The sequence below is a fragment of the Misgurnus anguillicaudatus genome, chromosome 17 (genome assembly GCF_027580225.2).
Source record: "Misgurnus anguillicaudatus chromosome 17, ASM2758022v2, whole genome shotgun sequence".
Lineage (NCBI taxonomy): Eukaryota > Metazoa > Chordata > Actinopteri > Cypriniformes > Cobitidae > Misgurnus > Misgurnus anguillicaudatus.
Genome location: NC_073353.2, coordinates 36,985,208 through 37,003,707, shown reverse-complemented (window position 1 = coordinate 37,003,707; position 18,500 = coordinate 36,985,208). Strand labels below are relative to the sequence as shown.

The window sequence follows — 18,500 nt, the reverse complement described above, 5'->3', positions numbered from 1 at the left end:
GTGGTATAAGACAAAATAACATATAAGTTGCAGTGGACTATAGGTTGCATTTATTAAAAAAATTATTTCACAATCCAAGTCGAAGAACAGACATTTAATCTGGAAAGGCAAGTTATTTAACTAAACAATAGCACACAGAACAGCAGGCTGAATAGATGTCTGTACATTAACGTAAGCAAACAAAGCCAATGAGCATCAAGTTTGCAGGCTCGTCATTCCACGTCACTAAATTCATTGAACTACATAAATACAAGAGCAGAATATGGCAGACTCTCATGACTGTAGACGGTAATGTTGTCTTTTGCCTCATACCTGTAAATGTCAAAAATTAATTTATACTGACTTACAAGGCGCATTTGACTATAAGACGCAGCACCAGCCAAATTATGGAAAAAAACTTGACTTGTAGTCCGGAAAATACGGAAGTTAAAATGTTTTGGAAATGACAATCGTTTCGCTAGATAAGACCGTTATGCCGTGGTTGGGATTGTTTAGAGCCCTTTGAAGCTACAATGAAACTGTAAACTGTTGAGGGCCACAAAAGTTCACTACATGGAAAAAATCCTGGAACTTTTTCCTCAAAAAACGTATTTATTTCTTGACTGAACATAGAAATACATGAACATCTTTGATGACATAGGGGGGAGAAAAATTATCAGGATATTTTTATGAAAGTGGAGTAATCCTTTAACAACTACTAAACAAAATTAGCTCAACAAATTCCATCAAAAATATACAAAACCAATATTGATTTTTTTTTTTGCACATACTACACTAAATTCTGTTCCTTTTTTGACTGCTAGTAGGGAAGAGTTTTCCTGTCCTTGACATTGAGGGTTTTTAGACAACATGATCTCACAGAAAGTTGTGTTATAGTCACAAAAAATTTGATTAATTTATTCATGTCCATGATTCAGCAATTCAGCTTTTTTCGTGCCTTGAGCACAAATGTCTTTTTCGTGTCACTAGCACGAATTTCTATAAATAGTTTTTGCGTCCGTGGAACGACTTTCTTTTTCATGTCATTTTATGTATTGTTTTCTCTTTTTTACTATTTTTAAATCATTGTCGCTTGGGGTTGGGGTTAGATTTGGGGTTTGGGTTAGGATGTCTAAAAATGTAACAGAAAGTGATTCTAACCCCAACCCCAAGTGACAATGGGAAGAAAATGGGAAAAAACTATGAGGAAACAATACATAAAATGAAATGAAAACGAAAGTCGTGCAATGGACAAGAAAAACTATTCATAGAAATTTGTGCGAATGACACAAAAAAGACATTTGTGCTCAGGGCACGAAAAAAAGTTGAATTATGTGCCGTGGACACATATAAATTAATAAAATTTTGTGTGACTATAACACGACTTTCCGTGAGATCAGTCTGTTTTTAGATGATATATTTTAGTGAAAACAATTGCAAATAAATAGCTGTCACTTTCCAATAGATTTGAGGTCTTCTAAGTCTAACTTCTAGGCCTGGTTTCACAGACAAGTCTTAGTTAAAGCCAGGATTAGGCCTTAATTAAATTAAGATTAAGGCCTAGTCCACACGGACATGGGTATTTTTATAATCGTGAGTTTTTTCACGCGGTTCGGCCGTTCGTCTACACGAAACCGCAGTGTCAGGGCACTAAAACCGAGCATATTTGAAAACCCCGGCCAGGGTGAGCTTTTTAAGAAACCCCGGTTACAGTGGTGTCGTGTAGAGAGTAAAACCGGGGGTTTTGCCTTGCGACGTCAGAGTGCGCGCCGTTATCCACTGTGTTTGACGTCAAGATTGTGCGCCACGACTGCTTTGTTGAAGATTCTGTGCAATGGTGAACATATCTTGCTAATAATAACTGTGCTAACAGGGCTTCTAACATGTATACAGATAGATGCTCACTCAGTTATCTCACTATATTGCGGAACACGATTTGGGTTATATCCCCGCCTGCTGGTGTGGCATGCTCTTGACACCGCTTGATAGCATGCTTTTGCTTTATCGTGTGGATGGATATTTAATTTAAAACCGAGCATGTGTGGACGGGATTTTTTTGGGGGGAAAACTCTGGTTATAAATATACCCGTGTCCGTGTGGACTAGGCCTAAAATAACATTTATTTTATTAAAAAAAAAAATGCATTAGAAACAGATGTTACTGATGTGTATCTTGAGACAAATCAAAGACACTGGCATTTCAAGATCTATCAATGCATGTTATTTTCAGTGTTTTAGTCTAGGACTTAAGCATTGTCTGTGAAACCAGGGGATAACTCTCACAACAAGCCCCCAAGTGTCTTAGTCTAAATGGTTTGTGAGATGCAAACATTTTGGTACAGGCTTGACATTTATTGGGTTTATTTCCAAGAGGAGATGCACGTTAAACTGTTATAAACCCCTTCCGTTTAAAGCATGCCCAAAACATAAAAAACATTCAAAAGGCTTTTTTTCACTGGGAAAGAAGGCTTTCAATATTAAAGAGTGGAACGTCAACCTAAGCATAACCTAACAAAAATATTATTTAACTGCATATGAATATTCTTGCGTCAGCTTAAAATTAATGCCTTTTATCAAGCACAGATGACTCTAAAAAAGACCTTCAGACATTCACGTAGACATGCACACGGCGAATAATTCTTCACGAGTTACGAGCAGATTAAACCATCACAGGCCATCCAGATAAACGTCACTCCAAATCTCATTGAGACAGATTCTTGGTAAACACCCCAGAGATCCATCAACACTGTGCTTCAGCGTGAGAAGTCACTGAATTACCAAAGCTTATTTACAGAGTGATGCAACACAAACCTCTCAATCGATGTTGTTTTTTACTGCAATCTGGACCATTGTTGCAGTTTGCTAAATCATCTCCAGTTGACACATACATGCTAACTGCTATTCTCAGAATGAACCCTTTGACCTTATTCACATGCATCCCCCGGTGTTTAATGCTTTGTCTAGGCAATGGCTTTTTTATCATGAGTGCGATAATTTTTTTCGTATGCTGATAAACTTTGTTATGCTCAAAAATATTTTTGGAAGTGCTCAAATCTCTGTTCCGTGAACTCAAGGTTATTTGCGGTTCTCAAGACATTGCAACAAATACGCTGAATCTATCAAGCAGGGGTGGAGATGGAAAATAGGCTAGCCTTTTCCTCTCCAGATATACACTTTGACCTTAAACAAGAAAATATATCCGTGAAGATTTATTTCTGACCAACCGGAACGATGTAGAGTCGATCAATGAGCGAGCGATATTTTAAGATCGCCCCTCTCGTCAATCACCGCTCCAACTACGAGGAATGCTTGCTTTACAAGCGTTTCCTCGCAGGAGGGTTTTCATCCGTGTCTGTATATTTTATAGCTCGGCTTTTGCAAGGCCGCTGGATTAAATGAGATTTTTTGGTGTTTAATGCATTCTTGAGCATGGTAATTAAAATATAAATAAACCTGACCTTGACCGCACAGAGAGGGATAAAAAATAACCACTTGTAATGCTACAGGTCAGCTGTGGATTACGCGATACATAAATCTGTTTCGGGCCATGAGGAGAGCTGAGCTTTTCCAGTAATGGCAGACGGATTGGGGGGTGAAATTCATGGCAGCCTCGGGCTCGGCTCTATAAACTCATAAAACAGGCAGCAGTCTAATAATGAAGGCATGAGTGGGGTTTGCCCTCCACTCTGCACCATTTAAGTAATGTACAACATGTCAAGTACTGACTTAAATCATGTCATGTGAGAGACAGAATAAAGACTCGCTTTTTATAAAGTCAGTGCAGTCGTCCAGCGTTCAGTGCTCAAGATCCTGTATTGTATCAATAAAGTGCACCTATTTCATTGCTAAAAAACAACATTATTTTGTGCATTTGGTATAATGCAATGTGGTTTATGATTAAAAAACATAAACTTCCACATACAGTACATTTTGTCTTCCTGAATCACAAAGATTTGAAAAGCACCGGGTCCCTGATTGGCCAGCTAATCTGTACGTTGTGATTGGCCTGAATAACTCTGACATCAGCAGGAAATATGACGCTCCTTACTACGTTTGAAACCGTATAGCATGTGGTGTAGTCGCACAAGTTCAATTTTTTTACGGATCTAACTGTCAAAACAAATCCGAAAATTATGGATCCACAGGTGGTCGGCACCTCACGCAGCCCCTTACTTAATGGGTACATGGTGGTCATAAAGGGATGGACATGGTCAGAAACAATGCTCAGATAGGCCGTGGCATTTAAACAATGCTCAATTGGCACTAAGGGGCCTAAAGTTTGCCAAGAAAACATCCCTCAGACCATTACACCACCATCACCAGCCTGCACAGTGGTAACAAGGCATGATGGATCCATGTTCTCATTCTGTTTGTGCCAAATTCGGACTCTACTGAATGTCTCAATAGAAATCAAGTCTCATCAGACCAGGCAACATTTTCTCAGTCTACAACTGTCCAATTTTGGTGGGCTTGTGCAAATTGTAGCCTCTTTTTCCTATTTGTAGTGGAGATGAGTGGTACCCGGTGGGGTCTTCTGCTGTTGTAGCTTATCCTCCTCAAAGTTGTGCGTGTTGTGGCTTCACAAATGCTTTGCTGCATACCTCGGTGGTTATTTCAGTCAAAGTTGCTCTTCTATCAGCTTGAATCAGTCGGCCCATTCTCCTCTGACCTCTAGCATCAAGTGTTCCTAATAATCCTTTAGGTGAGTGTATAAAGCATATTGCAGTTAATGCAATAGGCAGATGACGCGATGCGCCACCCCGCGTCTACCACGCCCCCGACACCTGACTGCAGATGGTCAAATGTGTGTTCGATGGCGCTGCAAAATACAATTATAGAATTGCATAATACAATTTTTTGTTCCCCAAATAACTTTTCAGTAACTAATAATTGTATTAATAAATATTAATTAAAAGGACCATTTATTTTATCCCCTTTAATAATTTGAAGAACCTGAACAAAGCAAAACAACATTTTTGGACATTTTATTCATAATTGTGCAGTGATCTCTCTGAGAAGCAAATAAAAATGAATTACTTTGCAAAAACACTTTAAAAAGCCAGTGACTGGATAGCACTTTACTTGATGCTGTTTTTACATGTTATGGTGGAGCAATAACGGTATGTGCAAGAAAACAATAGTCACTCTTAGAAACTACTATAAACTACTGTATAGCACTCAATCATACTGATGAACAGGGCCCGCATAACTACTGTATATACTGGGCAATATATTTTCTGTCTCAATTATACTAAGGACTTAGTACATTAAGAAATAAATAACATTTTAATTTATTATGGAAATGCATGTAAAGTATCATCATACCAAATAAATCCTTCTCTGGCTGTTGTGTAGGCCAACGTAATACAACTATTTTGAGGGGTGTAACACTTGTCCACCACAAGAGTTCAGCTAAATAAATAAATAAATATGTCAAACATTAAATAAATAAGTTTTACAGCACAACTAATCAAATTGAAGGTGATGGATGGATGAATCTTAAGTTGCGTAAAAACTCACCCATGACCCATACACAGCCATATATCTGCCAAACCACAAATAAATATTTAACTATAAAAACTGACCAAGAGCCACACAAATTCAAAGGCTAAAGAAGTCACACCCCTATGAGTCGATCGGTGAGTATTGATCTCACACGGGAGCGATGTGGATGAGTCAATAAACTGCGTCTGCGATGCTTCCTGTTCAACTCGAGGCATGAAATTGCAATTGGACGGGTGTCTTTTTATTTTACAATCCCAGTTTAATGTGCACTGATAACTAATCGTAAGCTATTTGTATGTTCGGTCAAAAGCGTTAACATTTTGTCTCTGTTGTGCTTTTAACATTTTTTATTCGAGTGGCCCACCATAACAGCTTCTGTCTGAACCAGCGGGTGAGACTAAAATTGAAATTGAAGACTAAAGCCTCATAAATAAGATTAATGCTGAAACCTTTATGCCACGTCTGTTTTGTCTGCAAATGGTACCGTTTCCCAAAGAGCAATTTGTGAAAGGAGCGAATGACTGCAGTTTCAATTATCCAGCAAAACTATGATCTTATCACCATCATATGATATTGGCGAAAATGGGTTTTGAAAAAGCCCAAACATGTCAAAGAGGGACAGGGTGTCGTTCCAATTATGGCGATCCATTAAAATTCCATTCAAGTGATGTTTTCCACGTATAAATTGCATGTTATCTGCCAATTCAAGCAAGAAGGAAAAAATGGCGAGAAAATATTTCACCTCAGATCAATGAGACGAAGATACAATCATTGATGCTATCAATAAACAGTTAAGGCTGGTACAGACGGTACGACTTTAAAATCGTCGGCCGATTTTCCAACCCTGAGAGACCCCACACACGGCGATAAAACATCGCGGGTCTAACAGTTTTGGTCGTACAGTTAGTGGTGCGCTGCCACATGGCAAAATCAACACATCACACACGAACCGATTTGACTCCCGAGCAGTCCCAGGTCAGACGGGAAATCTCGCAAAATCTCTCGCGATCAAACGTGATTTCAGAGTAAACAATCATGGCGGACGAAGAGGATGCAATGGCGATAGTTTGCAGTTTGTTTTTAACCGAAAATTGCGTTTGTGCGCAATTTCTGTTTTACCCTTGGTCTAGTCCATAGTTGGATGCATTGAGATGCAGTAAATATGACCCGTGACTTCCCGGTACTTCCTCGCTGCTTCGTCACCTCGCTTTCTGATTGGCTACATGTCACAGTCCACAGGCTGCGTGCTCGTTTGTCCGCAGGAGACACCACACACGAGAAGAAATCGGGCCAAAAAAATCCAACATGTTGGATATCCCCGATTTGAGATCGGAGCGGTCCCGAGGTCCTTCCGAGTAGACGAGAGCAGTCTAAACACACCACACACGGCAAGAATATCTGATCAGTTTATTTTACGATTATCGGAGCATCCTTAAGATTGTCGGAAGGGGTGAATCAGGGCTAAAATCGGCCTAATTATCCTGCCGTGTGAACCAGCCTTTAACCAAAGCAAACAAACCACAAGATGCTCATGGGCTGGTTAACATCATTGTTTCAAGTGTAACAGGGATTGGAAAACATCCAACTGGCAAGTTTAAACATTTGATTTTAAGACAGTTTGTGTAGTCGTCGCATCTTCTGCAGACTGACAGGTGGAAAGTGAAGCCTGCACTTTCCAAGCTTATTTAATGTAAAAATATGGACACCTTGGAGCAAAATATGAGAAGCAGTACAGCAAGTGTCTTTGCAAGACTAGACAGAAAGACATTGAATTGTTTTTTGTTTTGTTTTACAGCAAGGACATTTTTACTCTAAACACACTGTCTGGCTTTTGTTTTGACTCATTCACTTATTCGCTCCTAATATTTGAAGTTCATGTAAATAGCTGAGGTGCCGTAAGAGTACCAAACCTTGAACGAAAGACCAGCGCTGATTCTGTTGGATTTGACGCGTGTTATCGTGTGCTTTCACATCCTGCTCACTCGTCCTATAGTGCCCCTTTGGGACACCATGTGGTTTCTGCAAGATCCACAACTGGGGAATATTTCTCAACCCTGGTTGGGTTAAAAGGCAAATTGTGTAGTTTCATCATTAACAGAATTGCAAAAATAATGTTTCCCAAACATTCCCCTCACTTTAATTTTTCACTAAACAGGAAGTCCTGCACCCAATGGTCTTTTGTTGAGATCATGTTGCTGTGTAAGGTGTTTTAAAGGGGACATTTAACTTTTTTTAAATGTGAAATAAATCTTTGGTGTCCCCAGAGTACATATGTAAAGTTTTAGATCAAAAAAGCATATAGATAATGTATTATAGCATGTTAAAATTGCCACTTTGTAGGTGTGAGCAAAAATGTGCCATTTTTGGGCGTGTCCTTTAAAATGCAAATGACCTGGGGCCTCATTTATAAAGCGTGCGTACGCACAGATTTGATCGTAAAGTTTGCGTACCATATTTATAAAAACTGTCTTTGACGTGGAAAAGTGCTTAGCGCCACGTCAGGGTCTGGGCAGACGTACTGTACGCACTTTTGCTTTTCTGATTGCTGCAGGTTTTTGGAAATATAAGCCAATCTTGCTGCTCGAAATTTGGTTTAGACATTGAGAAGTGCTCTTTTATATGTCTGTGACTTTAATTAGGCATCGTTTAAAGGAGGAGATCTGAAACTGCTCGGCTGCGCAAAAGTTCAAGTTCATTTGCGATTTATAGATTTGAAAGGGGTACACGCGTTTTTTGCGCGTACGTTCGGTTTATGAATCACACGTTTGCATTTTTGATGGATGATCGTGGGATCAAGTGGAGGATGGTTTCTGCGCAGCATTTTATATATGAGGCCCCAGATCTCTGCACTAAATGGCAGTGCCATGGTTGGATAGTACCGATTAAGGGACAATATTATCCCCTTCTGACATCACAAGGGGAGCCAAATTACTTATTTTTCACATGCTTGCAGAGAATGGTTTACTAAATCAAAGTTACTGAATTGTTCCTTTCACATTATCTAGGTTGATAGAGACACTGGGGACCCAAATATACGCTTAAACATGGAAAAGGTCAGATTTTCATGATATGTGCCCTTTAAACCAAATTTCGACAGCATCAGTCTCACAGTGTTTACAGACTTAAAAATGACTGGGTTATTTTCAACCCATACTGGGAAAATATTGGACAAAACAAACTTCTGGTTTAAAAATTACTCAATTCTCGGTTGTTATTACCCAATGGCTGGGTTACTAAAACCCAGCATTTGGTAGTTTTTAACCCAGAAGTGTGTTGTGTCCAATAAAATAACCCATCCATTTTTAGAGTGCACTTTTTAAGAAAGTGAATTTACAACTGGTTTAAAGTCTATCCTATTTAATTTCTATATGAATGTTAATGCAATCAAAATGAATAGGAGAGGGTATTTTAAAATAAAAAACTGACCAATTATACCCAATTATAGCAATAATACAACCCAATATCACGAAATTACGTGACTATTTCACGTATGGACCAACGTGAAAATGTCACGTTTTGCCGCGTTTGAACGTGAGCATGTCACGCTTTTCTGTTTGTGTCACTGTCACGTATTGGTTACTCAACTTTTTTGTCCTAATTACTTACCATTGTTGCTTCGGTTTAGGGTTAGATTTACATAAAATTACATCCTTACCTAAACAAACTCTAACCCCAACGTCAGGCGACAATTGGTTAAAGTTTAGAAAATATAGAAGAAATAAGTCTTGTATCTTTTTTTTATAAACCAATACTTAAAGTGACAAATACTTAAAGTGACATATAACGCAAGCACCAAATCTAACCCTAAACCGAAGCGACAATGGTTTGAAAATAGGACAAAAAAGTTGAGTAACCAATACGTGACAGTGACACAAACAGAAAAGCGTGACATGCTCATGTTCAAACGCGGCAAAACTTGACATTTTCACGTTGGTCCATACGTGAAATAGTCACGTAATTGCGTGATATAGGGTTGGACAGTGACACAAACAGAAAAGCGTGACATGCTCACGTTCAAACGCGGCAAAACGTGACATTTTCACGTTGGTCCATACGTGAAATTGTCACGTAATTGCGTCATATAGGGTTGAATAATCATACTGGGTCAAAAAGGGACAAACCCAGCCAATGGGTTGAATTAACCCAGAAAATGTTATATTTAACCCAGCAATGGGTAAAACCACGCAGGATTTTGGGGTGAACCCCAGCATATGTTCAATTACAACCCAACAGATTGGGTTTGTCAGATTTTGATCCAGCATTTTTTTTTCTTTTTTTGAGTGAAGTTTAGTCAACATTGACATTCTTACTGTATAAGACAAGACACTTGTGAATAACGTGACCTGGGTTTGACCCACAAACTGTATTTCTATTTAGATATTGTGTTTCACCAATCTAAATATGAATCATACAAACAAAACCGGTTTGTAGTATTTATTTTTCCTCTCCGGAAAGTGCACATTAATTCTCTCCCTGGGACTTTCCAGACCTTGTTCCTCTAGTTAACTGGGAATTTTAGTACAACTCACCTTTTTACAAATTAAGAAACTGGTTTGACTTATTTTCAATTGGAGGAACCTCTGCCCTGAGCAATGATCAGATTCTTCAGTCGTCACGATGGAGAATTCCCCTCTCCTGGTCAGTGGTTTTGTCTTTTCAACTTCATGCCAGGCAGTAGTGATTCAGACGACATCCGGGAGGACTGGGGACTTTTTCAGCTTGGTTCACCATGACATGAGCGGCGACCCTGTACTTATCAGACAAGAGCTCAACCTGAAAGACATGGTACAATAATAACAATAAACTTGGCAAGGAAGTCAACTGAGATCCGAGAATCATCTTCCTGCGCTTTGTACATCTGTGTTGGCATGAATGAAAAAATATTGCATACAAACCTGTCTTTTATCAGCCTTCAAAGCCTCTTATGAATTAGAATGATATGACATGCAAACATTTCTGTTGTTCATGTGACCACAAAGATACAGTGAATATGACTTTCAGAGCTCTGTTATATTAAAGGGGACATATCATGAAAAACAGACTTTTTCCATGTTCCATAAGTGCTATAATTGGGTCCCCAGTGCTTCTATCAACCTAGAAAATGTGAAAAAGATCAACCCAGTAACTTTGTTTTGGTAAACCATTATCCGCAATCATTAGAAAAATAGGTAATTGAGATTTGTCTCCTCTTGTGATGTCAGAAGGGGATAATACCGCCCCTTAATCTTCACTATCCAACCACAGCACTGCCATTTAGTGCAAAGATCAGCTTATTTAAATTTTAAAAGAAACACCCAAAAAGCTAGAACTTTACATACGCACTCTGGGGACACCAAAAATTTATTTGACATCTTAAAAAAATATTGTATAATGTCCCCATTAATATTGATATTATAATCTTTTGCTCTACTAACAGCAGGGACTCGAACTTCATTTTATGCCAACATGATTTTAAAGTCTTAAAGAGCTTTTTTATATTTGTAAATTGTGGTCAATTTACTGGTGTGTTCAGATTTGCTAGACATATCTTAGTGGTTCAGAAAAAAGTGCAGAATCGTAAAACAATTGAATAATTTATTTTCTAGTTTTGCAAACTTTAAGTAAAAAAAACTCCAATCTAAAAAGAGTTATTTTTAAAAGCTTGTGAAGAGGATGGCACATCCAAAAAAAAAAAAAAACATTTTGGGTACAGGTGCTGGGCAACAAATAATAAACTGCTCCAATGAATTTAATGGTGCAACCTTTCGACCATCAGGTCTTTGTCAGCCAATGTTATTTTCAACCCAGCATTGGGTAAAAAAGGGACAAATCCAGCCATTGGGTTAAATAAAAAAGTTTATATTTGACCCATCAAGGGGTTAAAAGATCCCAGCATTTTGGGTTAAAACAACCAAGCATATGGTAAATTACAACCCAATGGGAATTAGCAACCTAAAATGCAAACGACTATAATAAGTAAAACGTTTTATGGCAAAAATTTGATCTATAAGAAACAAAGAAATCTCAGATTAAATACTAAATTTTAAGATCAAACAGGATAGAGTGGCTGACACTCTGCATATTGCAAATTTAACTTCTAGTTGCTAGGCAACCATACCTACCAACCATCCCAAAATTGTGTCGCAGTCAAACTAAACTAAATAATGTGTGGGGTTCAGGGGCGTAGCACAAGGTCCCGGGCCCTATGCGTAGGCAGTCCTGATGGGCCCCCCATTTTAGTTTTCTAATCACTACATAAACAAACTGTATGATAACCAAGCAAGACTTGATTCAGTCATATTTTATTTTGCTGAATGAACAAGACATTACATTTTTACATTACTTGGAACATTTATTTGTATTATGCGTTATTACTTTGAGGCATAAATTAAATCTTAAACATGCCATTTTAGTTTTGTACATTAACAAAAAGCTCCATTCATAATAAAAGACAAACAAAACTTGTCACTAGTCATTTTTATTTGGAGACAAAAGGCAAAACGAAACAAATGCTATTGCTTACATGCTATAGCTTCCTCAAATGTATAGCTTATACTAACACCAGTCGCTCAACTAACATAAACAAAATACGCATGCAGATGGACTAAACCATTTGGCGCATTAGCAAGGGGTGGGACTGTGAGACTTTAGATTTTTTAGTTTTTTTTGTACAAAATGTAGTCAGTCAAACAATTATTCAGCCAATACACACTTTACATTTCATCTGACATTCATTATGAAATTTAATTAGCAAATGAAAATATTCAGGTAAATTAAAATATATTCCAGACTTTTCAAGGGCCCTCTCTTTCCTTGGGGCCCTGGTAATCAGTACTAGTTTTACCCCCAGTCCGACGCCCCTGGTGGGGTCATGTAAACACGTAAACTGGCTTTTTAAACGACTATGGGGCGGTTTCCTGGACAGGGTTTAGGTTAATCCAGGACTAGGCCTTAATTAATAGTAGGTCATTTAAGACATTTTTACAAACATACCATACAAAAAACACTACAGGTGTGCATCTTAAGACAAAACAATGTCAACAAAATATGTTACATTTAAACAGGACAAGGTGTTTTTAAATTAACGCAGCTCAAACATGCATTTTAGTCTGGGACTAGGATAAGCCCTGTCAGGGAATCTGACCCTATTGACCAGGGGTGGGCATTCCTGGTCCTGGAGGGCCACTGTCCTGCAAAGTTTATCTCCAACCCTAATCCCTGTGTTTTATTAGGGTTGGAGCTAAACTTTGCAGGACAGTGGCCCTCCAGGACCAGGAATGCCCACCCCTGCTATAGACAGTTTCATCGGACGCATGTGCGGTGATGCGATACGCGTCTGGTCCGAACTTTACTTCCGGTTTCAGTTTTTTTTTATGGTCTTACTAGTTGTTAAACTGAACTCTTCAACAAATACCTCCTCGAAAATAACAAATGTTTTGAGTTTCTAGGTAATCTACGTATTGTTTATTTTGCTTGTTATATAAATAAACGTTTGAAGTACTTTGTTGTTATTTATTCTGGACGGAGTTTACCGGAAGTTACGTGTGGACCACGGAAGCCGCTTGTTTATGTTGTTACTGCTGAAACCGTCTATATGTATTGCGAGAAACCTGACAAATCTCCAAATCTACAGTTTTTTGCATAGCCGGTTTATTGGTTGCATGTAAACGCATGAAATCAGGTTTCTATAATAAGCAGATTTTTAATAGTTATCCACTTATTCTGTGCATGCAAACGCACTTAGTGTCGCTGCATACTGGTAGATTTTAACATTTATAAAAAATAAACTTGGTTTGTTAAGACAACAGCATTTCCATGGTGGTGGTGGTGATGATGATCATAATAGGTCTCCAGAAACAGAATCACCTTTTTAAGCGCACAATAAAGTTTGTTTTCTTCAAATTCAAGTCAACAGAAATCAATTAATATTCAAGGCGTTACCAAACCTGTTACACATGGCCACACCATTACACTAGTACAATGGAGCAAAACATTCTTCACTTGGAGACAAAAGTGTTGACAAGCGCAGTGTGGGAATACAGACTGGATCACCCATGGCTTCCTTAAACGTGTTTGCTCATTCTTGTGCCATTATCCTATTCTTTTCAATCCCTCCTATATAAAGGACACCAGAAACGGTCACATTCATTACTTTGTCTCTGACAACTGGGGGGAAATTAGTCACCGCCTGTCCTTTGGCTTAGTCAGGCCTTCACCGTTAGACAGCACTACGTAAACTGTAATGGACAATCTAAAAGCTGCCAAAGCATTCACATACCACTTTTACGTATTCAGCCGACAAAAGCAAACTCTAGTGCATTCCAACCGATTCATTTTATCAGTACAAGAAATCCTTGGGAATCGAACCCAGGATCTACCGTCACGCACCATTTGAGCTACACAAAGTCGCAATCGCGTACGCTCAAAGGAATTCGTGACAAATCATCGTCCCTTGCTTTTAAAATTCGTTCTTTTGCATTAATAATATTTTCCATTGCACTTATTTTCTATGCTTTGATCTCAGATTACTTCACATGTGCCGTAAGGCCACGCATAATGCATTGTTTTGTGCAATTCTGTCCGTATGATGTAAAAGATTAATTCCTGCATGACGTTATTTGATCTTAATCATATTACCAAATTATTTCGATGTTGTGCGGTTTGGCCTTTGTGAGTAAGAACTTTAAAATTCTATTACCGATCACAGTTGGATGTTAGCCGTCACATCCCCTCCCACTTGTAAATGTCTTTTTTGCATACCTCTCTCATCCAGAGACAGGAGAATGATGTCATCGCTTTTGTCAGACCGAGAGGCTGCTCCGTCTGGGAAGCACGGTTAGCAGCCCTGGCAGATGCAGAAAGACGTAGAAGCCCACCATGGTCGTCCCACTCATGCCTTGCTTTTTCTTCGTATTGTACTGTATGTCATCGGAACAACTTATTCTTGAGAAGTACAAATGAATCCTAGACCCGCTAATGTGTTCCATGCACTTCATGACCGGTTGGTTAACAGGAACGTTGCCCTTGTTGGGAAGCTGCGTATCGGAGTTCGGCATGCAGGTGGGACGACTTATCTTGTGGTTTGTGGTTTTTAATGATTGCTGCCTGGACTGGCTGCTGTATCCCGTAGGTTAGACAATAACAAAATCTTGTAAGCATCACTAAGCCAAATACAGTATGTGTTCATGCAGCTGTTACTGTAAACCCTCAGGCTATGAACTTACAGTTATTAACTACTCTGTTTACTCACACCAACCAAACCAGAAGAGCGAAGGGGAATTTCTAGGCTGGAATTTGCGTAATTGACTTCCAGTAGAGGTAATACAACACACCCAATTGGAAAATCATGTTCTGGCAAAAACAAGCTTATGTTGATGTATAGCAGTATCTTAAAATAGCGCCAAGGTGTTGTATAGAAATGACCTTGTATCCAAATAAGGACATCCCAACTGATACTGGAGGTGAGTAATACATCACACCTGATCCCACATACCATGGAAAAAAACATGCACAAGGATGCAGGCGGACTCTGAAGTATCGCCTTCAGACGGCACACCCGCAGCCCGTCTACACTCCTTTTTCTGAACATCTGATGCATGTTGCACATAAAAATGCCAAGCACTGGCTGAAACCGTCAGATGCGATTGGTGGGATTCAACATGCACCAGCTATCATGGAAACAAAGCAGTGTTTACAAGCTACAGGGTTCATGTAATGATGGTTTTAATCACTGCATTTCTTCATGTTTGCCATGCCATTAGATGCTCACAGGCACTTTGTAGGTTGCGTACTACACATCTATAAACACACTAGATATACATTATCATGACATTTTCCATTATTAATGTTTTTGAAAACCTTTATGGGTTGTTGAGGCCATTTTTGTTTTTTAAATCTTATACTGACACATATTTTGAGAAAATGCTTTGAAATTTTTCAAAAACTCAACAATATACCGTGGTCAATATACAATATACCTGGTAGTTATCACGTTGTGGGGACCAATTGTCCCCACAAAGATAGGAATACCAGTGTTTTTGTGACCTTGTGGGGACATTTTGATGTCCCCATGAGGAAACAAGCTTATAAATCAAACAGAATGATGTTTATTGAAAATCTAAGGTAAAAGAAAGATTTCTGTGATGGTTGGGGTTAGGGAATGGGGTAGGTAAGGGGAATAGAATATATGGGTGATTCTCACGAAAACTTGGTTTTAAAAATGTCAAGCATGAAAATGTAAAAATTGCTTAAATTTACTTTTTTTCCCACCAGACATTGAAAAACAAAGTCTGGAGTAAATGGGAACATTAATTTAAAAACTTTTCCTTATCATTTAACACTTTTTGTAACATAATTTAAAAATTAGTCCTAAAAAATCTCATTATCGCAACAGTCAGAAAACATCAACACTGACATATTTTCAAAATGACATGACAAACCTGAAAGAACATAATTTGGAGATTCTGCACATGCATTTAAAATCAAAGTATTATGCTTCTATTAATTAAATTAACATTTAATAAGCATCTGTTGCGGTAATGATAATCAAAATGTCATGTAAGCATTCTGACAAGACAATATTTCAAATTAACTGTAAAAAATCTTACCTGGTAGCCATCTTGAAGTAACTGGTCCATGTGCTTGGTCACTCAAAATCAAACTTTATTAAATTCTGTATGTGTGCTTAAACTGTTCTCAAAAAGTGTTGAGGAGGATGAGAACATCAGGCATGGACACATCATTTTCCAAATTTTTCTTCATTATTATTATACATGAATATTCAGTAAATATTTTTTCTGTCATCTAAAGTAGTCTAGCAAAACATCCATGTTAACGCATGTTCAAACAAAGCCGGACACATTGCGGTAATGAGAATTTCAGCAGAAAATGAGATAAAATGTACAATTATAAATTCTTATGTTAAAATAACACATTGTGCAAGGTAGAACACAGTATTGTGTTAATTCTGATGCTTTTTAATGTTACTATATTACACATTTTAAAGCTAAAATCATTAGTGCCGTGGTGTTTCAATTGTTTCGTGAGAATCACCCATATAGTTTGTACAGAATAAAATGCATTACGTCTATGAAATGTCCCCACAAAACATGGAAACCAGAATGTGTGTGTGTGTGTGTGTGTGTGTGTGTGTGTGTGTGTGTGTGTTTAGGGTTAGTATTAAGGATCACCTCCCTCGTGCACCAGTTGCTACTGCACTGGTAAGATAAATTCAGCTTTTTTCACAGACACGCCCGCCCAAGACTGTGGAAAAGGTTACAAAAAAATCTAGTCCACAATCACTTTTTACATTGGAAATCGGTAAATTTGTGTGTTTTTCCCCCAAAACAGTGACACCACTTATGAACTTGGCTATCAAAGAGTTAAAATCATGGAAATTTTGTAAACATTTAGTAGTTTTGATCAGTTCTGAGGTTGATTTTATTTATGAAAAATGTATGAATTTATGAAAAAAAAGCAGACAAATTTTACAGCATTTTAATTTAGTGGCCGTTTTTGTACCCAAACAACCCAAAAGGTTAGTGAATTAAACAACCCACAAGGGTTAAAGGAACAGTATGTAGGATTGTGGCCAAAACTGATATTGCAATCATAAAACTTGTGGCTAAAACTGGTACTGCAATCACACAACTGGTGGCCAATACACAACATGACAACATAAACATCAGTTGAGGGCTGCAACTCCACTTTTTAAATGACAATACCCTAGCCAGACCACTGTTGTCAGTGATATAAGTATTTGAAATGAAAATGATTTCTTAATGTCTAGTGACATATCAGGGCCATTTTATGATTAATTGATATAAGTTTCTTAAATACTGTTCCTTTAAGCCAGAAAGTCTGATCATTATAAAGCCCTGACTATTTTTTTGTTTTCTATTCAAACATTTGTGGAGACTGCCACAATGTTATTTTAAAACATTTTTGAATCCACCCATCCGGATATTCATAACTTCTGTGTTTCACAAAGGAAAGTAAGTCAGACAGGTTCGGAATGGCTTTAGGGTGAAAATAATCTCTTTTAATAACGATAAATTATTATTTATTTACAATATATATTTATTTTCCAACGCACTCTTACACTCATCATCACAAAGAACGTTTACCAAATATTCTGTTAGTTAGTTAGTCGTTGCATTATTTTGCTAGCTTTGAATATCTCTCCTGAAAAGAAATAACGTCTAGTTTGTTTAGCTTGTAAATTACAATCTGTCCTTGATTAGGAAGTGTTTGCTGAATATATCCTTGTCTGAATCACTCAGCATCCACCAGACGCAAGGTCAGTAAAGGCAAACACTGACTCGGCAGGGCTGTCACGTTTCAAAATGAACAATTTGCAATTTTAAATTGCTAAACATCTACTAAATGATCTGAACAAGAGTTGGCTTACAGTTTGAAACGAGATTGCAACCCCGCTGAGAATGATGAGGGAAGACGGCATAATACTGGCATTGGTAGCACAAATGCAGCAGTTAGGAAACTTTTGGAAATCTGTATGTTATTATTCTTTATTTTCTGAACACTCATCAGTGAACCGGTTGCTCCTCATTAGTTATAGGGTCTTCCCAAAAAGAATAAAAGATTAGCCTGTCCAAATCATTCACTGTAAGCTTTGGGTTTTACTCTCTATTCTGGAGTGTAATGTTTTAAAGCTTGGAGAAAGTTTGAAATGCTGGCCCTCGTTCTTCACTCCCCATGTTGTCTTTGGGGAAGGGATGGGTGGACCCTTGTTGCGATCATGATTAAACAACACCATTGAAACCTTATATCATCACAATGAACACACTCCCTCTTCTTAAACAATAACAAAAGACGAGTCCCATTCGCTTTCAGATTCACACAAGAAAGAAACTGAGCGTTTTTCCACGATTCATCAAGACACACTGATATTTCCATTACTGCTCACAGTTTCATCTATGAGGTCAGGGGTGGGAAGGTTAGACGCAACCCTTGCATCAATCCTGAATCTCTGACCGTGCCTCTCCTGTCTGCTGCCAAAATCCCTTTGTTCACCTATTA

The 18,500-nt window shown here is 38.2% G+C and overlaps 1 long non-coding RNA gene across 1 annotated transcript in view; it reads right to left on the bottom strand.

Annotated features, from left to right (window-relative positions):
• Positions 1-7,141: 7,141 nt before the first annotated feature.
• LOC129451504 (uncharacterized) overlaps positions 7,142-18,500 on the bottom strand; it is a 42,454-nt gene continuing 31,095 nt past the window's right edge. The window contains exons 3-4 of the long non-coding RNA XR_008646789.2: positions 10,013-10,256; positions 7,142-7,537 (exon numbers count right to left, since the gene is read on the bottom strand). This is a non-coding gene — a long non-coding RNA (uncharacterized lncRNA). The remainder of the gene's footprint in view (positions 7,538-10,012; positions 10,257-18,500) is intronic.